The sequence below is a fragment of the Lithobates pipiens genome, unplaced genomic scaffold (assembly GCF_037356315.1).
Source record: "Lithobates pipiens isolate NorthernLeopardFrog02 unplaced genomic scaffold, aLitPip1_a1.2 Scaffold_10, whole genome shotgun sequence".
Classification (NCBI taxonomy): domain Eukaryota; kingdom Metazoa; phylum Chordata; class Amphibia; order Anura; family Ranidae; genus Lithobates; species Lithobates pipiens.
In genome coordinates this window covers 99,499,422-99,524,835 of record NW_027507686.1, presented here as the reverse complement: position 1 = coordinate 99,524,835, position 25,414 = coordinate 99,499,422, and the positions used below count along the sequence as shown (strand labels likewise).

The 25,414-nt window shown below is 46.5% G+C and overlaps 14 pseudogenes; 11 read left to right on the top strand and 3 right to left on the bottom strand.

The window, feature by feature from the left end:
* The first annotated feature begins 104 nt into the window (after nt 1-104).
* Nucleotides 105-224, top strand: LOC143955854 (5S ribosomal RNA; annotated as a pseudogene).
* Nucleotides 225-328: 104 nt separating this feature from the next.
* On the top strand, nt 329-446 carry LOC143942589 (5S ribosomal RNA; annotated as a pseudogene).
* A 334-nt stretch (nt 447-780) lies between these two features.
* LOC143952134 (5S ribosomal RNA) lies at nt 781-959 on the top strand (annotated as a pseudogene).
* Nucleotides 960-1,064: 105 nt separating this feature from the next.
* On the top strand, nt 1,065-1,183 carry LOC143953781 (5S ribosomal RNA; annotated as a pseudogene).
* A 107-nt stretch (nt 1,184-1,290) lies between these two features.
* Nucleotides 1,291-1,409, top strand: LOC143947480 (5S ribosomal RNA; annotated as a pseudogene).
* A 567-nt stretch (nt 1,410-1,976) lies between these two features.
* Nucleotides 1,977-2,095, top strand: LOC143950521 (5S ribosomal RNA; annotated as a pseudogene).
* Nucleotides 2,096-2,203: 108 nt separating this feature from the next.
* On the top strand, nt 2,204-2,322 carry LOC143956735 (5S ribosomal RNA; annotated as a pseudogene).
* A 10,924-nt stretch (nt 2,323-13,246) lies between these two features.
* On the bottom strand, nt 13,247-13,365 carry LOC143953449 (5S ribosomal RNA; annotated as a pseudogene).
* A 108-nt stretch (nt 13,366-13,473) lies between these two features.
* Nucleotides 13,474-13,592, bottom strand: LOC143954640 (5S ribosomal RNA; annotated as a pseudogene).
* Nucleotides 13,593-14,154: 562 nt separating this feature from the next.
* LOC143952489 (5S ribosomal RNA) lies at nt 14,155-14,291 on the bottom strand (annotated as a pseudogene).
* A 463-nt stretch (nt 14,292-14,754) lies between these two features.
* On the top strand, nt 14,755-14,873 carry LOC143949150 (5S ribosomal RNA; annotated as a pseudogene).
* A 334-nt stretch (nt 14,874-15,207) lies between these two features.
* On the top strand, nt 15,208-15,326 carry LOC143955539 (5S ribosomal RNA; annotated as a pseudogene).
* Nucleotides 15,327-15,434: 108 nt separating this feature from the next.
* On the top strand, nt 15,435-15,554 carry LOC143945073 (5S ribosomal RNA; annotated as a pseudogene).
* Nucleotides 15,555-15,660: 106 nt separating this feature from the next.
* Nucleotides 15,661-15,779, top strand: LOC143951394 (5S ribosomal RNA; annotated as a pseudogene).
* Nucleotides 15,780-25,414: the final 9,635 nt, after the last annotated feature.

The following is a 25,414-nucleotide window of genomic DNA, read 5'->3' as shown; positions in this document are numbered from 1 at the left end:
TTTTTGTATATGTTGTTGGCGTCGACGACCTGTTTTTTTCTGCTTATTTGCCGAGGTGACCATCTTGGCATTTGTCAAGAGGGTTGAGAGTGGCCAGCAAGAGTGCCTACGGCCACATCACCCTCAATGCACCCGATCTCGTTTGATCTCGGATACTAAGCAGGGTCGGGCCTGGTTAGTACCTGGATGGGAGACCGCCTTGGGAATACCAGGTGTCGTAGGCTTTTTTGTATATGTTGTTGGCGTCGACGACCTGTTTTTTTCTGCTTATTTGCCGAGGTGACCATCTTGGCGTTTATCAAGAGGGTTGAGAGTGGCCAGCAAGGTTGCCTATGGCCACATCACCCTGAATGCGCTGATCTCGTCTGATTTTGGATGCTAAGCAGGGTCGGGCCTGGTTACTACCTGTATGGGAGACCGCCTGGGAAGACCAGGTGCCGTAGGCTTTGTTTTAATATGTTGTTGGCATCGACGACCTGTTTTTTTTTTTGCTTGTTTGTCGAGGTGACCATCTTGGCGTTTGTCAAGAGGGTTGAGAGTGGCCAGCTAGATCACCTATGGCCACATCACCCTGAATGCGTCCGATCTCATCTGATCTCTGATGCCAAACAGGGTTGTGCCTGGTTAGTGTCTGGATGGGATTCCGCCTGGGAAAGTCAGGTGCCGTCGGCATTTTTTTAATATGTTGTTGGCGTCGACGACCTGTTTGATTTTTCTGCGTGTTTGCCGAGGTGACCAACTTAGCGTTTGTCAAGAGGGTTAAGAGTGGCCAGCAAGACTGCCTACGGCCACATCACCCTGAATGCGCCCGATCTCATCTGATCTTGGATGCTAAGCAGGGTCAGGTCTGGTTAGTACCTGGATGCGCCCGATCTCGTTTGATCTCGGATGCTAAGCAGGGTCGGGCCTGGTTAGTACCTGGATGGGAGACAGCCTGGGAATACCAGGTGCCGTAGGCTTTTTTTTATATGTTGTTGACGTCGACGACCTGTTTTTTTTATGCTTGTTTGCCGAGGTGACCATCTTGGCATTTGTCAAGAGGGTTGAGAGTAGCTAGCAAGATTGCCTATGGCCAAATTACTCTGAATGTGCCTGATCTTTTCTGATCTCGGATGCTGAGCAGGGTCGAGCCTGGTTAGTTCCTGGATGGGATTCCGCCTGGGAATACCAGGTTCTGTAGGCATTTTTTTAATATGTTGTTGGCGTGATGACCTGCTTTATTTTTTTGCTTGTTTGCCGAGGGGACCATCTTGGCGTTTGTCAAGAGGGTTGAGAGTGGCCAGCAAGATGGCCTATGCCCTCATCAACCTGAATGCACCTGATCTCTTCTAATCTCAGATGCTAAGCAGGGTCGGGCATGCTTAGTACATGGATGGGAGACCTCCTGGGAATACCAGGTGCCGTAGGCTTTTTGTTATTTGTTGTTGGCGCCGACGACCTGTTTTATTTTTCTGCTTGTTTGCCGAGGTGACCATCTTGGCGTTTTTCAGGAGGGTTGAGAGTGGCCAGCAAGATTGCCTTCGGCCACATCACTCTGCATCACGACCGATCTCGTATGCTAAGCAGGGTCGGGGCTGGTTAGTACCTGGATGGGAGACCGCCTAGGTATACCAGGTGACGTTTTGTTTTTTTAATATGTTGTTGGTGTCGACGATCTGTTTTTGTATTGTATTTTGTATTTTTCTGCTTGCTTGCCGAGGTGACCATCTTGGCGTTTGTCAAGAGGGTTGAGAATGGCCACCAAGATCCCCTACAGCCACCTCACCCTGAATGCGCAGGATATCGTCTGATCTGGGATGCTAAGCAGTGTTGGGCCTGGTTAGTACCTGGATTGGAGACCGCCTGGGAATACCAGGTGCCATAGGCTTTTTTTATAATATGTTGTTGGTGTCGACGACCTGTTTTATTTTTCTGCTTGCTTCCCGAGGTGACCATCTTGGCATTTGTCAAGAGGGTTGAGAGTGGGCAGCAGGATCACTTTTGACCACATCACTTTGAATACGCCCGATCTCATTTGGTCTTGAATGCTAAGCAGGGTCGGGCCTGGTTTGTACCTAGATGGGAGACCGCCTGGGAATACCAGGTGCCGTTGGCTTTTTTTAAATATGTTGCTGGCATCGACGACCTGTTTTATTTTTCTGCTTGTTTGCCGAGGTGACCATTATGGCGTTTGTCAAGAGGGCTGAGAGTGGCCAGCAAAATCACCTATGGCCACATCACCCTGAATGCGCCCGATCTCGTTTGATCTCGGATGCTGAGCAGGGTCGGGCCTGGTTAGTACCTGGATGGGAAACATTCTGGGAATACCTGGTGCCGCAGGCTGTTTTTTTTAATAAGCTCTATATACTCAGAGGGTCTGGCTCCCGCAGCCGGACCCTCTGATAAAGGAGGTTAAGCCCTTTTGTAAAAGTTCTGCTTTTATTGGCCATGAGCAGCAGACGTAGAGGAAAGCACAGGGGGTGTTTCAAGGCGGCCGCGGTGACCCAGATTGACCGGTTCCTCAGGGACAGAGCCAGAAGTGTCCCGGATGCCTGCACTGAGGCAGAGGGGCTGACTTCTTCTTCTTCCCCGTCAAGAAACATGGTGTTCGCACAGCGCCCGAGCCAGCAGCCCCTGGCGGGGACGGGGATCTCGACTCTTCTCGGTTCCCCCTCCAGGAGTCAGATCGGTATTGATACCTCCTCACAGACACCGGGAGAGGACTCAGCCTCCCCATGAAGGTGAACATGGAGGAGCAGAGGGTGGAAGAACAGAACCGCCAGGACCTTCAGGAGATATGCATGGAGGTGACAGGGATAGATGGGCGACTGACCAGGCAGGAGGCAGCCAGAGATGCCCTGGAGATGAGAGTGGCCCAGCTAGAACGAGCCCATCGGAGGAACCAGGACCAGCTGGTGGAAGTGCAGCCGCACGCCGAGGACTTGGAGAATCGGAGCCGCTGCCAAAACCTGCGGCTCCGTGGGATCCCGCAGGGGACTGGTCCAGAGAATTTGCAAGAAACGGTTCAGGCGATCATTCTCAATGGAGAATCCCTAGCGCCCATAGAATTCGACAGGGTCCACAGGGCGATCGGCCCCAGACCCACGATTTTGTGGACAGACCCCGGGATGTAATCTGCCACCTGCATCGTATTTCAACCAAGGAGCAGATTCTGAGAGCGGTGCGCCCAAAGAGTCTGATAGACTTTTATGGGGCACAGATCTCTTTTTTCCCGGACGTTTCCTGAGCCACACTTATCCGAAGAGCGATGCTGAAGCCCTTCCTTGGAATGCTACCCAGGGCTGCGCTACCATATCGATGGGGTTTCCCCATTCAACCGACCGTCCACAAGGCAAATTAATCGTTCACACTGCGATGCCACGCTGACCTCCCAGATTTATTTCTGTTTCTGGGGATGGAGCCGATACAGCTGCCGGATTGGTTGAGCCCGCTCTCCACTAGATATGCTCAGCCTGCACCTGGAGGAGCCCCGCTGGGCTTGCCATGCCAGTCGTCTAGGAGGAAACGGAGGTAGCCTTCCCCGATCGGGAGAGGCGACCCAGAGCCTTGAATCTTCAGGACACCCCCATGTAAGTAGCTTGCACCCCAGGGCTTCTTTGTGCTCAACTGACTGTAACCCCTGCCCGTTAGACGGAATAATGCTGGCGGTGGGTTCTCCTCCCTGGTGTCTGGTGTCCCCGTTTGTCATCTTAGGTCCTCATAGCCCCCTCCCTCCAAGGAATTGACTGAATGGCCCCCTGTGTAACTGGGTAGATCCCCTCTTGGGGAGCGCCGCCGCCTGTAGCTGAGGGCGCTGCCTCCTGGGGATCCTAGGTGTAAACTCTGCTGCTCACAACCTGTTCTTGGGGACCCCCTGGAGAGACTAGTCAGGGTGGGAGGACTGATTTGTAGGTTTTACTACTGCTGTATTAACCTTTTCCTTCCTTACAGCTCAGCTTGCACCTTGCCATTGTATTCTTCTGGACTGATGGGTTTTGCTGCCACTGGAGGGGGGTTGATCTTTGTGTTCTGGTCATCCTTCCCGTTGGGCCGCTTCTGGGGGTCCTATTTGGGGTCCCCCAGGGATGCTCCCTACAAGAAACGGGGAATGCGTATATCGTTTTTTAGTGGAAAGTGCTGGCTTACCTCTTATTATACGATGTTGGTTGATAGTTTGGGTCTGGTTGGGGAGCTCCTGAATTCCGCGGTACCAGACCACTTCCCCCACATAGGATTGCACCCTTCTGAGGGCCCCTTGCAGGAGCCCTGAGGGTGTAACGAGACTAGTTCTCTCATACGCCAGTGGCGTTTTAGATCCTTGGGATCACTACTTGGGATCACTACTAGCTCTGTGATCCTCTCCCTGGTATTTCCCCTCTTCTTTCCCTCACCCTCCCCTTTCTCTCCTGCCCCCTTCCCCCCATTTTTTTCCTTGCTTCCCCTTGCCCCTGCTCTCTACCGAGGCCATAGGCTCGTCGGAGACCCTTATGCTAATGTCTATTAACATCAGGGGATTCAATACCCCAGAGAAACGGTCCATGGTACTAAACAACCTAAGACATTCGAAAGCCCACATATGCTTCCTCCAGGAAATTCATTTCCGAGCTGACAGACCACAACCACTCCATGATCGCTGTTTTCCAGTTGCCTACCACAGGTGCTCCTCTGAGTCTAAATCTAAAGGGGTCATAATGCTGATACGCTCCAGAACTCTGTGGGCATTCCGAGACCAATGGAGGGATATTGAGGGACGTGCCCTATTCGTGAAAGGAACCCTGGGCGGATCCCTCGTCACACTGGTAAACCTTTACCTCCCCAACAATGACCAGATCGGCTTTCTGGAGCCAATTCTGACAAGGTTACAGGATTTTGCTGAGGGGGCGGTGATCCTGGGGTGGCGATCTGAACTTCGCCATGGATCTTTCCTTAAACACTTCTAGGCAGTCGTCTCAGGTTTCATACGTGGCACTTAAGCGTCTGAAGAAGAATTTTTATTCTTTTCACCTGGTAGATGTCTTGAGGATCCTCAACCCTAACCAGTGGGACTACCCATTCTACTCCCTTCCACATGATTCCTACACCAGAATTGATCTTTTCCTGCTTCCCCAGTCTCTCCTTTCCAGGGTGAGATCCAGGGCTGACATGGAACACTTAAACAATGGGTCCAGGTGGAGCGGCTCCTCTAAGGAGTGGATTTGGAGGGACTACCCTGGTGTCAGCAGAATCTTCAACGTCACGCTATAATCCAAAAAGAAGTTTGAGCGCATTCGGTGGCACCAAGCCCCTCTCCAATAATGCCAGGGATTGCTAATGCGGCCTTTAGCCCGGGTCTCAGCAACCCCAATTTCTAGACTCTAAAGGAGGTAGGCAGATCTCAACTTGATTAATTCATCAGTCACGGTAAGTGGATGACCATGGAGAACATCATGCAGGATCCCCTTTTTGCGAACCTCACATTCTGGCAGAAGCTCCAGTTGGCTCACTTTTTGAGATCACAGCCCACCCCGACCCCTACGGGAGGGCCCTGATGCCCTTTGAACTTTTGTGCACAGAGCAGGGGCCAAACCACCATATGATCTCACTGGCATACCAAAGCCTCGTAACACCCCCAGATGTTTACAGACCCCCCTACATAGCCAAGTGGGAATTTGACTTGGGTATAAAGTTAAATGAGAGTCCACCTGAGAGGCTTTTCCTATTCTTCAGTAAGACCTCGGTATGTGCCCAACAGCAGAAATCAGGGTACAAGATATTGTCCATGTTCTGGACATAATGCAAAGGTTCACGGATCGGGTGCTGCCCCGGTCAGCTGAGTTCTTTCTCCTACATTACCATACCATACCGAGCAGGGCCTATCAGAAATCTATCTTATCTCTCCTGGTCACGGCAGCAAAAAGTTGCATCCCCTTGTACTGGAAGCGGAAGGAGCCCGCGGATGTCTGGCTGAAAAAGGGGGTGGAGATTCATAGAATGGAGGACCTGGTGGCAACAGATAGAGGTTCCTCCAAAAGTGGTTCTATTGGCTAGAGTTTTACTACTCTAAGCTTATGCTCGGCTGATGGCATGCTTGGCCACTTAGTTTGGTGGACCTGGAGTGAGTTGCTGCTGCCCGGTGGAGAATCTGGAGGCAAGACTTACTATCCTTCTCATATAACCTTCCTGGGGAGGGGTTTCTCTCCGAGGTCCCCCACCCTCTCCCTGTCCTTTTTTTTCTCTCCCCCTCCTTCTTCTCTTTCCCCTCCCCTCTCCCCCCCCTCCTACTACATAAAGTTCAGCTTTTTTCTCAACACCCATTTAACGAACTGATGACCCATTGGTTTTAGACTGCTTTTTGTTGAATAAAAGATTATTTAGAATCATTATTCTAAAAATGGCAAGTTTTTTTTATTAGTATGGGTTGTATTATTATACATAGCATTTTATTTTTATACATAGCAGACCAATAGGACAGTTTATATTTCGCTTAATATTGCAGAGATTATAGAGATCGGAAGCGTTAATTGCAGTAACTTCAAAATGACTGAAAGATAAAACATGAGTTGCGTTCATTCCGTTTCCTAATACAAAGTAATACTAGCTAAATGTGAGAATAACAATAAAAATGTTAGAGCTAGAGATGATTGAATATGTGCAGTGTGTAAAGTAGCAATAAGATGTTGTATTATCCTAAAATTATCAGTAGACCTTATTAAGGTGAGTAGGTTTACCATGATTTAGACATAGCAATCTCTAATAATACATTTAGCAAAATAAGAAAGGATAATATTTAAACAGTATACACAGGTCGAGTTTAAGTGGAAATACACAAAATATCTAGCTTACCTTTACATTGTTCAAGAGAGTGTTGAAAAGTAATACCAAGGCAGAGTGTCGCAATAGCAATTAGATGAGATGATTGCTGTATAGCACGAAATATCAGCAACGACGTGACTAGGTATCTAACATTTTTCAGGATCCTTACGTGTCTTTAATCATGAAGCGAGTATAATCTAAATATAGCATAAGGATGAGAAAGCATAATAACTGGCAGAGTATGACATAGCAAAGAAACAAACTGCATTAGAAATGTGAGATAGATGAAATCCCCATTGGTTACACTTACGGCTACATACTACAAAGTGTGAGCTAAGCAGCTAAAGGATATACATTATGTAAGAGTAAATTTACTTAACTTAAAATTCCAAAGTGTAAATCGTTCCATTTATTTTCTGAAACACTGGCTGTTGTCAGTAACAATAGCCAGTGTAGGTGTTGCTTATCAGTAACCCTGAACGTTAATATTTGGCATAAGGATGTATGCTTGATGTGAATTCAAAATAGTTGCATAATGTTCTATCAATGTAGTCAGGACTTTATTGCTTTCTTTTGCTGTTGCAAGTACAACTCAATCATGTAAACCATCCCACGGCTTTTCTCACATTTTGATGCGGTTAGAATAAATGTGTTGTCAGTGTGATAATCAGTGTGATAGTTAAAGTAATACACAAAATAGAGTCAAACAGTGGAAGAGTTTATTAGCTTATGCCATGTTTGCTAAAGATTTAAGAAAAAGTACACGTTTGGGAGTTAGACGCTAATGCCTTGGTTTTGAGAGTTGTATAATATTGGAGACAACATGACATTTAAATGTTTTAATTGCCGCAATAGCAATTGGATGAGATGAATGCTGTATAACACGAAATATCAGCATCGACGTGACTAGTTATCTATTATTTTTCAGGATCCTTAATCATGTAGCGATTATAAACCAAATATAGCGTAAGGATGAGAAAGCAGCTTATCACGTAGCAAAAAAAGATGGTTTTGTGCGAATGTTGCATTTTCGCAAAATTGATATGGATGTAAAAAAGTTACATTCATTTTCAGAAACATACGGACTGACTGTTGCTTATTTCACATTTTTCTGCGGTTAAATGTTGTAAATGTGGTAGTTAAGGTGGAGAAAAAGTAGCAATACACAAAATAGAGTCAGAAACAGAATCTTATTGCAGAGAGATACCAGCTTAAAGTCCGAATAGCAATACAACTGTTTACTTCGGTGGTTTCCATCGATTATAAGCTTAATGTAAAATCAGTAATTGAAATTAGTAAATATTAAGATTTTAAGACGGTTATATCAATCATGTAAACCGTCCCACTGCTTTTCTCACATTTTGAGGCGGTTAAAATAAATGTGTTGTCAGTGAGATAATAAGTGTGACAGTTAAGGTGGAGAAAAAGAAGTAATACACAACATAGTGGAAGAGTTGGTTTTCTTATGACAAATGTCGGAATAGCAATAAAAATGTTTACTTCGGTGGTTTCCACTGATTGTCATCTTAATGTAAACAGTAATTGAAATCAGTAAATGTTAAAATTTTATTAATGTAATGTGGACTTTATTTAGCTGTTGCAACCTCAAATCAATCAGGTAATCCGTCCCACTACTTTTCTCACATTTTGAGGCGGCTAAAACTAATGTGTTGTCAGTGAGATAATCAGTGTGACAGTTAAAGTGGAGAAAATGAGTACACACATCATAGAGTCAATACATTATAACTTTACTATAATTTAGAGATAGTTATCTCTATAATATAATAAATCTAAATTTAGCATAAGAATGAAAAATAATAACATGGCAAGGATCAAACTCCATAAGAGATGTGAGCTAGATGAAATCTCAAACCCCATTGGTAACTGGTTACCGCAGTGTTAAAGCTAAGCAGTTAAAAAGTACACATTAATTAAGAGAAAATTGAATTAGCTTCAATATTCCAAAGTGTGAATCGTTGCATTATTCTAAATTTCTAAATTCGTTGCAAGGCTCCTCTTCACATCTCCAACAGTGGTCCGTGCACTGAGAATCCTGGTTGGAGTCATCTAGACAATATCTTGTACCCCGATTCCTGCTGTTGGGCACATACCGAGGTCTTACTCGAGAAGAGAAACAGCCTGTCTCTCATATAACTGTATACTCAAGTCACATTCCCATTTGGCTTTGTAGGGGCGTCTGTAACCTTCTGGGGTATTACGAAGGTTTGGTATGCCAGCAAGACCGTATGGTGGTTCGGCCCCTGCTTCGAGCACAAAAGCTCAAAGGGCATCAGGGCCCTCCCGTAGGGGGATGAGGTGGGCTGTGATACCAAAAATTGAGCCAACTGGAGCTACTGCCGGAATGTGAGGTTCGCAAAAAGGGGATCCTGCATGCTCTCCCTGGTCATCCACTTACCGTGGCTGATGAAGTGGCAAAGTTGAGATCTGCCTACCTCCTTTAGATTCTGGAAATTGGGGTCACTGAGACCCGGGCTAGAGGCCGGATTGGCAATCACTGGCATTAATGGAGAGGGGCTTGGTGCCACCCAGGGCTTGAGTCCTGTGGGCATGCATGGGAACGGCGTTCCCGTACTATTTCAACAACAGGAACGCCATTCCCATTAGGCGCCGGAGCCTATTCAGCGTACTCCGTGGCCATCCGAGTGACTGGTTGCTATGCTAGGGCTGCTCTGCGTCTAGCAACCAGTCACATGACGTTGGCCGTACACGTGGGCACACACTGGCAGGCAGTGCTGGACTGGGACAGAAATTTGGCCCTGGACTTCATTCAGACCGGCCCACTTACATTTTGAGTGTCCCATCTGTAGTCCCAATGGCCAGTACATGCCTGCTGGCAGGAGTCAGTGGGCAGTGCGCATATGGCCTGGGCTACGGCTGAGCAGCTCCTCCAGAGCAGTCAACCACAGACACACGACTTGGATCCGGACTGTACCTTCCCTCGCCTCTACCCAGTGCCAGAGAGTCCTGGCCTCCTGGGGCCAAAGCCGCTCCACTGCTGCCATTTTACTTCTCTCCTGAGAAGGGAAGAGATTTCAGTCTGCAATACATACCCTGCAAATACTCTGCAATACATACCCTGCAAGTACTCAGCAATACCCTGCAAATACTCTGCAATACATACCCTGCCAATACTTTGCAATACCCTGCCAATACTCTGCAATACCCTGCCAATACTCTGCAATGCATACCCTGCCAGTACTCTGCAATACCCTGCCAATACTTTGCAATACCCTGCCAATACTCTGCAATACATACCCTGCCAGTACTCTGCAGTACCCTGCCAATACTCTGCAATACATACCCTGCCAATGCTCTGCAATACCCTGCCAATACTCTGCAATACCCTGCCAATACTCTGCCATACATACCCTGCCAGTACTCTGCAATACATACCCTGCCAATACTCTGAAATACCCTGCCAATACTCTGCAATTCATACCCTGCCAGTACTCTGCAATACCCTGCCAGAGTCCTGGCCTCCTGGGGCCAAAGCCGCTGCACTGCTGACAGTTTACTTCTCTCCTGAGAAGGGAAGAGAATACCAGGTTAGTGTGTTATTAAGTTGCAGTCTGCAATACATACCCTGCCAATACTCTGCAATACATACCCTGCCAGTACTCCGCAATACCCTGCTAATACTCTGCAATACCCTGCCAATACTCTGCAATACATACCCTACCAGTACTCTGCAATACCCTGCCAATAAACTGCAATACATACCCTGCCAGTACTCTGCAACACCCTGCCAATACTCTGCAATACATACCCTGCCAGTACTCAGCAATACCCTGCCAATACTCTGTAATACCCTGCCAATACTCTGCTATACATACCCTGCCAGTACTCTGCAATACATACCCTGCCAATACTCTGCAATACCCTGCCAATACTCTGCAATTCATACTCTGCAATACATACCCTGCCAGTACTCTGCCACACCCTGCCAATACTCGGAAATACCCTACCAATACTCTGCAATGCATACCCTGCCAATACTCTGCAATACATACCCTGCCAATACTCTGCAATACCCTGCCAATACTCTGCAATACATACCCTGCCAATGCTCTGCAATACCCTGCCAATACTCTGCAATACATACCCTCTCAATGCTCTGCAGTACTCACCCTGCCAATACTCTGCAGTACTCACGCTGCCAATACTCTGCAATACATACCCTGCCAATACTCTGCAATACTTTCTCTGCCAATACTCTGCAATACATACCCTGCCAATACTCTGCAATACCCTGCCAATACCCTGCAATAAATACCCTGCCAATACTCTGCAGTACTCACCCTGCCAATACTCTGCAAAACATACCCTGGCTGCCAATACTCTGCAATACTTACTCTGCTAATACTCAGCAATACTTACCCTGCCAATACTCTGCAATACTTACTCTGCCAATACTCTGCAATACTTACTCTGCCAATACTCTGCACAAAAATACCCCGCCAATACTCTGCAATACATACCCTGCCAATACTCTGTAATACCCTGCCAATACTCTGCAATACATACCCTGCCAATACTCTGCAGTACTCTCCCTGCCAATACTCTGCAATACATACCCTGCCAATACTCTGCAATACTTACTCTGTCAATACTCTGCAATACTTACTCTGCAATACTTACCCTGCAATACCCAGCAGTGCCCTGCCAATAATCTGCAATACCCAGCAATAATCGGCAATACCCAGCAATAATCTGCAATACTCTGCCAATACTCTTCAATACCCTGCCAATACTTATCTTGCCAATATTCTGCAATGCCCTGCCAATACTTTCCCTGCCAATACTTACTCTGCCAATACCCAACCATACCCATCCATGCTCAGCCAATATTACATTGGGGGAGAGGCAGGGCTCAAGTCCTGCGAAAACTCACGAGAAGGGAGTTCCTTTAATATTTCCCCAACAGGAACTCAGTTCCCATTAGCAGCCATGTCCTGCAAGACTTTGAAGTATGCGAGCTGTATGTCAGGTGCTACACCAACAGCCGCCGACACAGCTCGCAATAGTAAGTTCCGCACACCTGACCATTCAGGCATTGCCAGTAGGAGGCCCCATGACAGCTTCCACTTCAATCTACCTGTCAATCACAGCTAGCTGATGGGTAGATCAGGTCCCTGCTGCTAAGAGATTGTATTTAGTCAGAACACTCGTGATGCGCTCTGTGTCTTGGCCGTGTGAATCAGGTTGATCGCCTTTGTGCTATTGTCCCTCGCCTCCCTCAAGGGCACCTGGAATAAGTGAACCAGAGAGGGGATCCACTCCGACAGGCACATTGAGAGAGCCTTGGTGAAGATCTTGAGATCCACGTTGAGGAGGGAGATAGGCCTATAGTTTTGGCAGTGAAGGGGGTCTTTGCCCTCTTTGGGAATCACCTTTATGAAGGCCCGTAGGGTATCGTCCGGAAGAGACCCACCCTCTCCGGCCTCGTTATAGGCAGCTAAAAAATACGGGCATAACAGGTCCCCGAAGATCTTGTAGTAGGGAAGCGAGTACCCGTCTGGGCCTGGGGCTTTACCACTATGCATTTGGGAAATGGCACGAGTTACCTCTTCCCCCAAAAGGGGCGCCTCCATGGCTGTCAAGGCCTCCTCTGGCAGCCGAGGAAGGCCCGATTTCTGGATGTAATCCCGAATGGCCTCTCATTCCAGGGACCTATCTCTTCCCAAGGATAGGGGTGGCAGGTTATACAGTGATCTATAATATTTATGAAACTCCTCCGCTATTTCCTCCGTGGCATAAACCTTAGAGTTTGCCTCCCCCAATATCTCCGGGATAAAGGCCCGCACCCTCTGGTTTCTCAGAGCCCTGGCCAGTATCGTACCACATTTGTTGCTGTGTTCATAAAAGGAGTGCTTGCATTTCGCAAGAACTGCTTTGGCCCTAAACAGTGCCAGAGCCCTCAATTGGTTTCTCAGGGAGGTGAGGTCTGCCAGTGTGTGTGTGGCTAACGATTGCTTGTGGGTGGTCACCTCGGCAAACAAGCATAGAAATAAAACAGGTCGTCGACGCCAACAACATATTAAAAAAAAGCCTACGGCACCTGGTATTCCCAGGCGGTCTCCCATCCAGGTACTAACCAGGCCCGACACTGCTCAGCTTCTGAGCTTTGTGGCCACTCTCAACCCTCTTGACAAACGCCAAGATGGTCTCCTCGGCAAACAAGCAGAAAAAAACAACAGGTCGCCGATGCCAAACAATATATTTAAAAAAAAGCCTGCGGCACCAGGTTTTTCCAGGCGGTTTCCCATCCAGGTACTTACCAGGCCCAACCCTGCTCAGCATCCGAGATCAGACGAGGTTGGACACATATAGGGGCATGTGGCCGTAGGCAATTTTGTTGGCCACTCTCAACCCTCTTGACAAATGCCAAGATGGTCAACTCGGCAAACAAGCAGAAAAATAAAACAGGTCGTCAACGCCAACAACATAAAAAAAAAGCCTACGGCACCTGATACTCCCAGGCGGTCTCCCATCCAGGTACTAACCAGGCCCAACCCGGCTTAGCATTCGAGATCAGACGAAATTGCACCCTTTCATGGTGATGTAGCCGTAGGTGATCTTGTTGGCCACTCTCAACCCTCTTGACAAACACCAAGATGGTCAACTCGGCATACAAGCAGAAAAATAAAACAGGTCGTCGACGCCAACAACAAATTAAAAAAAAGCCTACTGCACCTGATATTCCCAGGCGGTCTCCCATCCAGGTACTAACCAGGCCTGACCCTGCTTAGCATCCAAGATCAGATGAGATTGGCCTCATTCAGGGTGATGTGGCCGTAGGCGATATTGCTGGCCACTCTCAACCCTCTTGACAAACACCAATATGGTCACCTCAGCAAACAAGCAGAAAAATAAAACAGGTTGTCGACGCCAACAACAAATTAAAAAAAAGCCTATGGCACCTGATATTCCCAGGCGATCTTCCATCCAGGTACTACCCAGGCCCAACCCTGCATATCATCCGAGATCAGACAAAATTTGGCGCATTCAGGGTGATGTGGCCGTAGGAAATCTTGCTGGCCACTCTCAACCCTCTTGACAAACGCCAAGATGGTCATGCCGGCAAACAAGCAGAAAAATAAAACAGGTCGTCGATGCCAACAACATATTAAAAAAAATACTACGGCACCAGGTTTTTCCACGTTGTTTCCCATCCAGGTACTTACCAGGCCCGACCCTACTCAGCATCTGAGATCAGACGAGATCGGGCGCATTCAGGGTGATGTGACAATAGGCGATTTTGTTGGCCACTCTCAACCCTCTTGACAAACACCAATATGGTCACCTCGGCAAACAAGCAGAAAAATAAAACAGGTCGTCGATGCCAACAACATATTAAAAAAAAGCCTACGGCACCTGAAATTCCCACCAGGCGGAAATTTTCCAGGCGGTCTCCCACCCAGGTACTAACCAGGCCCAACCCTGCTTAGCATCCGAGATCAGACAAAATTGGGCGCTTTCAAGGTGATGTAGCCGTAGGTAATTTTGCTGGCCACTCTCAACCCTCTTGACAAACGCCAAGATGGTCAACTCGGCAAACAAGCAGACCTGACCTTGCTTAGCATTCAGGATCAGATGAAATGGGGCGCATTCAGGGTGATGTGGCTGTAGGCGATCTTGCTGGCCACTCTCAACCCTCTTGACAAATGCCAGGATGGTCACTTCGGGAAACAAGCAGAAAAATAAAACAGGTCGCTGACGCCAACAACATATTAAAAAACTGCCTACAGCACCTGGTATTCCAAGGCGGTCACCTGTCCAGGTATGAACCAGGCCCGACCCCGCTTAGCATCCGAGATCAGACGAGATTGGGCGCATTCAGGGCTATGTGGCCGTAGTTTTTTTATATGTTTTGGCGTTGACGACCTGTTTTATTTTTCTGCTTGTTTGCTGAGGTGACCATCTTGGCGTTTGTCAAGAGGGTTGAGAGTGGCCAGCAAGATCGCCTACGGCCACATCACCCTGAATGAGGCCAATCTCGTCTGATCTCGGAGGCTAAGCAGTGTCAGGCCTGGTTAGTATCTGCATGGGAGACCACCTGGGAATACTAGGTGCCGTAGGCTTTCTTTTAATATGTTGTTGGCATCGACGACCTGTTTTATTTTTTTGCTTGTTTGCCGACATGACCATCTTGGCGTTGTCAAGAGGGTTGAGAGTGGCCAGCAAGATCGCCTAAAGCCACATCCCCCTGAATGTGCGCAATTTCGTCTGATCTCGAATGCTAAGCAGGGTTTTGCCTGGTTAGTACCTGCATGAGTGACCGCCTGGGAGTATCAGGTGCCGTAGGCTGTTTTTTAATATGTTGTTGGCGTCCACAACCTGTTTTATTTTTCTGCTTGTTTGCCGAGGTGACCATCTTGGAGTTTGTCATGAGGGTTGAGAGTGGCCAGCAAGATCGCCTATGGCCACATCACCCTGAATGCGCCCAATCTCGTCTGATCTCGGATTCTAAGCAGGGTCGGGCCTATTTAGTACCTGGAAGGGAGACCCCCTGGGAATATCAGGTGCCGTAGGCAGTTTTATAATATGCTGTTGGCGTCGACAACCTTTTTTATGTTTCTGCTTGTTTGCCGAGGTGACCATCTTGGCATTTGTCAAGAGGGTTGAGATTGGCCCACAAGATTGCCTACGGCCTGAATCACCCTGAATGCACCCCATCTCATCTGATCTCGGATGCTAAGCAGGGTCAGGTCTGGTTAGTACCTGGATGGAAGACCGCCTGGGAGTACCAGGTGCCATAGGCTTTTTTTAATATATTGTTGGCGTCGATGACCTGTTTTATTTTTCTGTAGTTTGCCGAGTTGACCATCTTGGCGTTTGTCAAGAGGGTTTAGAGTGGACACCAAGATCGCCTATGGCCACATCACCCTGAATGCACCCGATCTCGTTTGATCTCGGATGCTGAGCAGGGTCGGGCCTGGTTAGTACCTGGATGGGAAACATTCTGGGAATACCTGGTGCCGCAGGCTTTTTTTTTAATAAGCTCTATATACTCACAGGGTCCGGCTCCGGCAGCCGGACCCTCTAATCAAGGAGGTTAAGCCCTTTTGTAAAAGTTCTGCTTTTATTGGCCATGAGCAGCAGACGTAGAGGAAAGCACAGGGGGTGTTTCAAGGCGGCCGCGGTGACCCAGATCGACCGATTCCTCAGGGACAGAGCCAGAAGTGTCCTGGATGCCTGCACTGAGGCAGCGGGCTGGCTTCTTCTTCTTCCCCGTCAAGAAACATGGTGTTCGCACAGCACCCGAGCCAGCAGCCCCTGGCGGGACGGGGATCTCGACTCTTCTCGGTTCCCCCTCCAGGAGTCAGATTGGTATTGATACCTCCTCACAGACACCGGGAGAGGACTCAGCCTCCCCACGAAGGTGGACATGGAGGAGCAGAGGGTGGAAGAACCGCACCGCCAGGACCTTCAGGAGATACGCATGAAGGTGACAGGGATAGATGGGCGACTGACGAGGCAGGAGGCAGCCAGAGATGCCCTGGAGATGAGAGTGGCCCAGCTAGAATGAGCCCATCGGAGGAACCAGGACCAGCTGGCGGAAGTGCAGCCGCACACCGAGGACTTGGAGAACCGGAGCCGCTGCCAAAACCTGCGGCTCCGTGGGATCCCGGAGGCGAATGGTCCAGAGAATTTGCAAGAAATGGTTCAGGCGATCATTCTCAAAGGAGAATCCCTAGCACCCAAAGAATTCGACAGGGTCCACAGGGCGATCGGCCCCAGACCCACGAATGTGGACAGACCCCGGGATGTTATCTGCCACCTGCATCATATTTCAACCAAGGAGCAGATTCTGAGAGCAGTGCGCCCAAAGAGTCTGAAAGACTTTGATGGGGCACAGATCTCTTTTTTCCCAGACGTTTCCTGAGCCACACTTATCCGAAGAGCGATGCTGAAGCCCTTACTTGGAATGCTACCCAGGGCTGCGCTACCATATCGATGGGGTTTCCCCATCCAACCGACCGTCCACAAGGCAAATTAATCGTTCACACTGCAATGCCACGCTGACCTCCCAGATTTATTTCTGTTTCTAGGGGTGGAGCCGATACAGCTGCCGGATTGGTTGAGCCCGCTCTCCACTAGATATGCTCAGCCTGCACCTGGAGGAGCCCCGCTGGGCTTGCCATGCCAGTTGTCTAGGAGGAGACGGAGGTAGCCTTCCCCGATCGGGAGAGGCGACCCGGAGCCTTGAATCTTCAGGACACCCCCATGTAAGTAGCTTGCAGCCCAGGGCTTCTTTGTGCTCAACTGACTGTAACCCCTGCCCGTTAGACGGAATAATGCTGGCGGTGGGTTCTCCTCCCTGGTGTCTGGTGTCCCCGTTTGTCATCTTAGGTCCTCATAGCCCCCTCCCTCCAAGGAATTGACTGAATGGCCCCCTGTGTAACCAGGTAGATCCCCTCTTGGGGAGCGCCGCCGCCTGTAGATGAGGGCGCTGCCTCCTGGGGATCCTAGGTGTAAACTCTGCTGCTCACAACCTGTTCTTGGGGACCCCCCGGAGAGACTAGTCAGGGTGGGAGGACTGATTTGTAGGTTTTACTACTGCTGTATTAACCTTTTACTTCCTTACAGCTCAGCTTGCACCTTGCTTTTGTATTCTTCTGGACTGATGGGCTTTGCTGCCACTGGAGGGGGGTTGATCTTTGTGTTCTGGTCATCCTTCCTGTTGGGCCGCTTCTGGGGGTCCTATTTGGGGTCCCCCAGGGATGCTCCCTACAAGAAACGGGGATGCCGACTGTTATAATGTAGCGTATATAGTTTTTTAGTGGAAAGTTCTGGCTTACCTCTTATTATACGATGTTGGTTGATAGTTTGGGTCTGGTTGGGGAGCTCCTGAATTCCGCGGTACCAGACCACTTCCCCCACATAGGATTGCACCCTTCTGAGGGCCCCTTGCAGGAGCCCTGAGGGTGTAACGAGACTAGTTCTCTCTTACGCCAGTGGAGTTTTAGATCATTGGGATCACTACTAGCTCTGTGATCCTCTCCCTGGTATTTCCCCTCTTCTTTCCCTCACCCTCCCCTTTCTCTCCTGCCCCCTTCCTCCCATTTTTTTCCTTGCTTCCCCTTGCCCCTGCTCTCTACCGAGGCCATGGGCTCATCGGAGACCCTTATGCTAATGTCTAACAACCTAAGACATTCGAAAGCCCACATATGCATCCTCCAGGAAATTCATTTCCGAGCTGATAGACCACAACCACTCCATGATCGCTGTTTTCCAGTTGCCTACCACAGGTGCTCCTCTGAGTCTAAATCTAAAGGGGTCATAATGCTGATACGCTCCAGAACTCCGTGGGCATTCCGAGACCAATGGAGGGATATTGAGGGACATGCCCTATTCGTGAAAGGAACCCTGGGCGGATCCCTCGTCACACTGGTAAACCTTTACCTCCCCAACAGTGACCAGATCGGCTTCCTGGAGCCAATTCTGACAAGGTTACAGGATTTTGCTGAGGGGGCGGTGATCCTGGGGTGGCGATCTGAACTTCGCCATGAATCTTTCCTTAAACACTTCTAGACAGTCGTCTCAGGTTTCATACGTGGCACTTAAGCGTCTGAAGAAGAATTTTTATTCTTTTCACCTGGTAGATGTCTGGAGGATCCTCAACCCTAACCAGTGGGACTACACATTCTACTCCCTTCCACATGATTCCTACACCAGAATTGATCTTTTCCTGCTTCCCCAGTCTCTCCTTTCCAGGGTGACATCCAGGCCTGACATGGGACACTTAAACAATGGGTCCAGGTGGAGCGGCTCCTCTAAGGAGTGGATTTGGAGGGACTACCCTGGTGTCAGCAGAATCTTCAACATCACGCTATACTTCATCCCACGGTGGGTGAAACTTGCCGGATAATCCAAAAAGCAGTTTGAGCGCATTCGGTGGCACCAAGCCCCTCTCCAATAATGCCAGGGATTGCTAATCCGGCCTTTAGCCCGGGTCTCAGCAACCCATATTTCTAGACTCTAAAGGAGGTAGGCAGATCTCAACTTGATTAATTCATCAGTCACGGTAAGTGGATGACCATGGAGAGCATCATGCAGGATCCCCTTTTTGCGAACCTCACATTCTGGCAGAAGCTCCAGTTGGCTCACTTTTTGAGATCACAGCCCACCCCGACCCCTACGGGAGGGCCCTGATGCCCTTTGAACTTTTGTGCACAGAGCAGGGGCCAAACCACTATATGATCTCACTGGCATACCAAAGCCTCGTAATACCCACAGAAGTTTACAGACCCCCCTAAATAGCCAAGTGGGAATTTGACTTGGGTATACAGTTAAATGAGAGTCCACCTGAGAGGCTTTTCCTCTTCTTGAATAAGACCTCGGCCCAACAGCAGAAATCAGGGTACAAGATATTGTCTATGTTCTGGACAGAGGTACATGACATAATGCAAAGGTTCACGGATCGGGTGCTGCCCCGGTCAGCTGAGTTCTTTCTCCCACATCACCATACCATACCGAGCAGGGCCTATCAGAAATCTATCTTATCTCTCCTGGCCACGGCAGCAAAAAGTTGCATCCTCTTGTACTGGAAGCGGAAGGAGCCCCCTGGGGTGGATGTCTGGCTGAAAAAGGTGGCAACAGATAGAGGTTCCTCCAAAAGTGGTTCTATTAGCTAGAGTTTTACTATTACATTTATTGCTTTTCTTGACATTAGGCTGGTATCTCTCTGCAATTGGAAATGGATTGTTTAATGCAAAGATCAACTCATCTAATATCAGCTTTCTCTGTGGTACCGGCATAAATTTTCAATTTAGACGAATGCAACTATTTCTCAGATATTTTTAAGCTAATACAACTAAGCTTTCAATCTCCTACCGTTGAACTGCGACACTTCCTCCCTGTGATATTAAAACATTTAAATGTCATGTTGTCTCCAATTTTATACCACTACCAAAACAAAGGCTAAATCTTTAGCAAACATGGCATAAGATAATAAACTCTTCCACCTTTTGACTCTATTTTGTGTATTACTTCTTTTTCTCCACTTTAACTGTGACACTGATTATCACAAAGGCAACACATTTATTTTAACCGAATCAAAATGTGAGAAAAGCCGTGGGATGGTTTACATGATTGAGTTGTACTTGAAACAGCAAAAGAAAGCAATAAAGTCCTGATTACATTGATAGAACATTATGCAACTATTTTGCATTCACATCAAGCATACATCCTTATGTAAAATATTAACGTTCAGGGTTACTGATAAGCAACACCTACACTGGCTATTGTTACTGACAACAGCCAGTGTTTCAGAAAATAAATGGAAAGATTTACACTTTTGAATTTTAAGCTAAGTCAATTTACTCTTATATAATGTATATCCTTTAGCTGCTCAGCTCACACTTTGTAGTATGTAGCCGTGTTAACTGTATTAATGGTTACCTGTAAGAGTAACCAATGGGGATTTCATCTATCTCACATTTCTAATGCAGTTTGTTTCTTTGCCATGTCATACTCTGCCAGTAATTATGCTTTCTCATCCTTATGCTATATTTAGATTATACTCGCTACATGATTAAAGACACGTAAGGATCCTGAAAAATGATAGATTCCAAGTCCCGTCGTTGCTGATATTTCGTGTTATACAGCAATCATCTCATCTAATTGCTATTGCGACATTCTACCTTTGTATTACTTTGCAACGCTCTCTTGAACAATGTAAAGGTAAGCTAGATATTTTGTGTATTTCAGCTTAAACTCAACCTGTATCTCAATATTATCCTTTCTTATTTTGCTAAATTTATTATTAGATTATAGAGACAGCTATGTCTAAATCCCAGTAAACCTACTCACCTTAACCACTTTCAGACCGGACCATTTTGCTGGTCAATGACCAGAGGTCTTTTTACAATTTGGCACTGCGCTGCTTTAACTGGTAATTGCGCGGTCATGCAATGTTGTACCCAAACAAAATTTGCGTCCTTTTCTTCCCACAAATAGAGCTTTCTTTTGATGGTATTTGATTGCCTCTGCGATTTTAATTTTTTGCGATATAAACGTAAAAAGACCGCAAATTTTGAAAAAAAATGATATTTTCTACTTTTTGTTATTAGAAAAATCCAATAAACTCAATTTTAGTCATACATTTAGGCCAAAATGTATTCAGCCACATGTCTTTGGTAAAAAAAAAGTCAATAACTGTATATTTATTGGTTTGCGCAAAAGTTGTCACATCTACAAACTAAGGTACGTTTCCTGGAATTTACGCAGCTTTTAGTTTACGACTGCCTATCTCATTTCTTGAGGTGCTAAAATGGCAGGGCAGTACAAAACCCCCCCAAATGACCCCATTTTGGAAAGTAGACCCCCTAAGGAAATTGATAAGTGGCATGTTGAGCCCATTGAATATTTTATTTTTTTGCCTCAAGCGATTGAATAATGACAAAAAAATTTTTTTTTTTTTTTTTACACAAAGTTGTCACTAAATGATATATTGCTCACACATGCTATGGGCATATGTGAAATGACACCCCAAAATTAATTCTGCTGCTTCTCCTGAGTACGGGGATACCACATATGTGGGACTTTTTGGGAGCCTAGCCGCGTACGGGGCCCCGAAAACAAAGCACCGCCTTCAGGCTTTCTAAGGGCGTAAATCTTTGATTTCACTTCTCACTACCTATTACAGTTTTGAAGGCCATAAAATGCCAAGATGGCACAAAACCCCCACAAATGACCCCATTTTAGAAAGTAGACACCCCAAGCTATTTGCTGAGAGGCATGTTGAGTCCATGGAATATTTTATATTTTGCCACAAGTTGCGGGAAAATTACAAACTTTTTTTTTTTTTCCACAAAGTTGTCACTAAATTATATATTGCTCACACATGCTATGGGCATATGTGAAATGACACCCCAAAATAAATTCTGCTGCTTCTCCTGAGTGCGGGGATACCACATATGTGGGACTTTTTGGGAGCCTAGCCGCGTACGGGGCCCCGAAAACCAAGCACCGCCTTCAGGCTTTCTAAGGGCGTAAATCTTTGATTTCACTTCTCACTACCTATTACAATTTTGAAGGCCATAAAATGCCAAGGTGGCACAAAACCCCCACAAATGACCCCATTTTAGAAAGTAGACACCCCAAGCTATTTGCTGAGAGGCATGTTGAGTCCATGGAATATTTTATATTTTGCCACAAGTTGCGGGAAAATTACAAACTTTTTTTTTTCACAAAGTTGTCACTAAATTATATATTGCTCACACATGCTATGGGCATATGTGAAATGACACCCCAAAATAAATTCTGCTGCTTCTCCTGAGTGCGGGGATACCACATATGTGGGACTTTTTGGGAGCCTAGCCGCGTACGGGGCCCCGAAAACCAAGCACCGCCTTCAGGCTTTCTAAGGGCGTAAATTTTTGATTTCACTTCTCACTACCTATTACAGTTTTGAAGGCCATAAAATGCCAAGATGGCACGAAACCCCCACAAATGACCCAATTTTAGAAAGTAGACACCCCAAGCTATTTGCTGAGAGGCATGTTGAGTCCATGGAATATTTTATATTTTGCCACAAGTTGCGGGAAAATTACAAACTTTTTTTTTTTATCACAAAGTTGTCACTAAATTATATATTGCTCACACATGCTATAGGCATATGTGAAATGACACCCCAAAATAAATTCTGCTGCTTCTCCTGAGTGCGGGGATACCACATATGTGGGACTTTTTGGGAGCCTAGCTGTGTACAGGGCCCCCGAAAACCAAGCACCGCCTTCAGGCTTTCTAAGGGCGTAAATTTTTGATTTCACTTCTCACTACCTATTACAGTTTTGAAGGCCATAAAATGCCAAGATGGCACAAAACCCCCACAAATGACCCCATTTTAGAAAGTAGACACCCCAAGCTATTTGCTGAGAGGCATGTTGAGTCCATGGAATATTTTATATTTTGCCACAAGTTGCGGGAAAATTACAAACTTTTTTTTTATCACAAAGTTGTCACTAAATTATATATTGCTCACACATGCTATGGGCATATGTGAAATGACACCCCAAAATAAATTCTGCTGCTTCTCCTGAGTGCGGGGATACCACATATGTGGGACTTTTTGGGAGCCTAGCCGCGTACGGGGCCCCGAAAACCAAGCACCGCCTTCAGGCTTTCTAAGGGCGTAAATCTTTGATTTCACTTCTCACTACCTATTACAGTTTTGAAGGCCATAAAATGCCAAGATGGCACAAAACCCCCACAAATGACCCCATTTTAGAAAGTAGACACCCCAAGCTATTTGCTGAGAGGCATGTTGAGTCCATGGAATATTTTATATTTTGCCACAAGTTGCGGGAAAATTACAAACTTTTTTTTTTCATCACAAAGTTGTCACTAAATTATATATTGCTCACACATGCTATAGGCATATGTGAAATGACACCCCAAAATAAATTCTGCTGCTTCTCCTGAGTGCGGGGATACCACATATGTGGGACTTTTTGGGAGCCTAGCCGTGTACGGGGCCCCCGAAAACCAAGCACCGCCTTCAGGCTTTCGAAGGGCGTAAATTTTTGATTTCACTTCTCACTACCTATTACAGTTTTGAAGGCCATAAAATGCCAAGATGGCACAAAACCCCCACAAATGACCCCATTTTAGAAAGTAGACACCCCAAGCTATTTGCTGAGAGGCATGTTGAGTCCATGGAATATTTTATATTTTGCCACAAGTTGCGGGAAAATTACAAACTTTTTTTTTTATCACAAAGTTGTCACTAAATTATATATTGCTCACACATGCTATGGGCATATGTGAAATGACACCCCAAAATAAATTCTGCTGCTTCTCCTGAGTGCGGGGATACCACATATGTGGGACTTTTTGGGAGCCTAGCCGCGTACGGGGCCCCGAAAACCAAGCACCGCCTTCAGGCTTTCTAAGGGCGTAAATCTTTGATTTCACTTCTCACTACCTATTACAGTTTTGAAGGCCATAAAATGCCAAGATGGCACAAAACCCCCACAAATGACCCCATTTTAGAAAGTAGACACCCCAAGCTATTTGCTGAGAGGCATGTTGAGTCCATGGAATATTTTATATTTTGCCACAAGTTGCGGGAAAATTACAAACTTTAATTTTTTTTTTTTTTTTTTTCACAAAGTTGTCACTAAATGATATATTGCTCACACATGCCATGGGCATATGTGAAATGACACCCCAAAATAAATTCTGCTGCTTCTCCTGAGTACGGGGATACCACATGTGTGGGATTTTTTGGGAGCCTAGCTGCGTACGGGGCCCCGAAAGCCAAGAACCGCCTTCAGGTTTTCTAAGGGCGTAAATATTTGACTTCACTCCTCACTACCTATTACAGTTTTGAAGGCCATAAAATGCCAAGATGGCACAAAACCCCCACAAATGACCCCATTTTAGAAAGTAGACACCCCAAGCTATTTGCTGAGAGGCATGTTGAGTCCATGGAATATTTTATATTTTGCCACAAGTTGCGGGAAAATTACAAACTTTTTTTTTTATTTTATTTTTTCACAAAGTTGTCACTAAATGATATATTGCTCACGCATGCCATGGGCATATGTGAAATGACACCCCAAAATAAATTCTGCTGCTTCTCCTGAGTACGGGCATACCACATATGTGGGACTTTTTGGGAGCCTAGCCGCGTACGGGGCCCAGAAAACCAAGCACCGCCTTCAGGCTTTCTAAGGGCGTTACAGTTTTGAAGGCCATAAAATGCCAAGATGGCACAAACCCCCCCCCCCCTCAAATGACCCCATTTTGGAAAGTAGACACCCCTAAATTTAGGGGTACACTAGTGAGACTAGGTAATAAATGGCGGGTGCCCTGAAACTATAAAAAAATAATGTTTGCCTGGATGGACGGTATTGCACCTATTATTTTCTGGCATTTGAGTCCCTACCCTTCCTGCGTAATAGCAGGTCGGTCCTAATAACAAACAATCGTCACAAACTCTAATACTTCAAAAGCTCTTACGTACTCACTCCGCATAAGGTAAATTCTATTGCTATTATGATGGCACTTCATATCACCACACACACCCCTTCATACTTGCGTCTTAGCATCCATCACTTTTTTATTTATTTTCAGCTTTTATTCACAGCATGCAAGTTTTGTTTTTTGTTTTGTTTCATTGTATCCATAGCATTCGCTGATGGTGCTTATTCACTCACACACATACACTTTTGCTATCCACACCTCACCATGCACTTTCACTGCTATGTTAACCATTTGTACACTTTTTTACTTTTATACTCTTTACACTATATCTTTTAATACTGATTAAATTATTATGTTTATGGGACATATACAATACAGTGCCAAATTATCAATTAATAACCCCCTTTCTTATCGTCAGTCCTTTTATTTATATACTTGTATACACTTAGAATCATTTATATTATAATGATACTCTGGTGAAACCGCTATGAGTTTACTAACTTTATATAATTACTTAATTTGATTACTATTGGGTATTAATTGCAGGCGCAGGTCCCTCCGCCCCTCCGGGGGCGTGAACAGTGTGGCTCCTTGTAAGTCCCCTGGGGTGTGCTTTCTCCCTTCCTGGGTAGACGGGGGCGAACATCGGAGACCTTTCGGATTCCGTAAATGGCTCTTAGAATCCTGG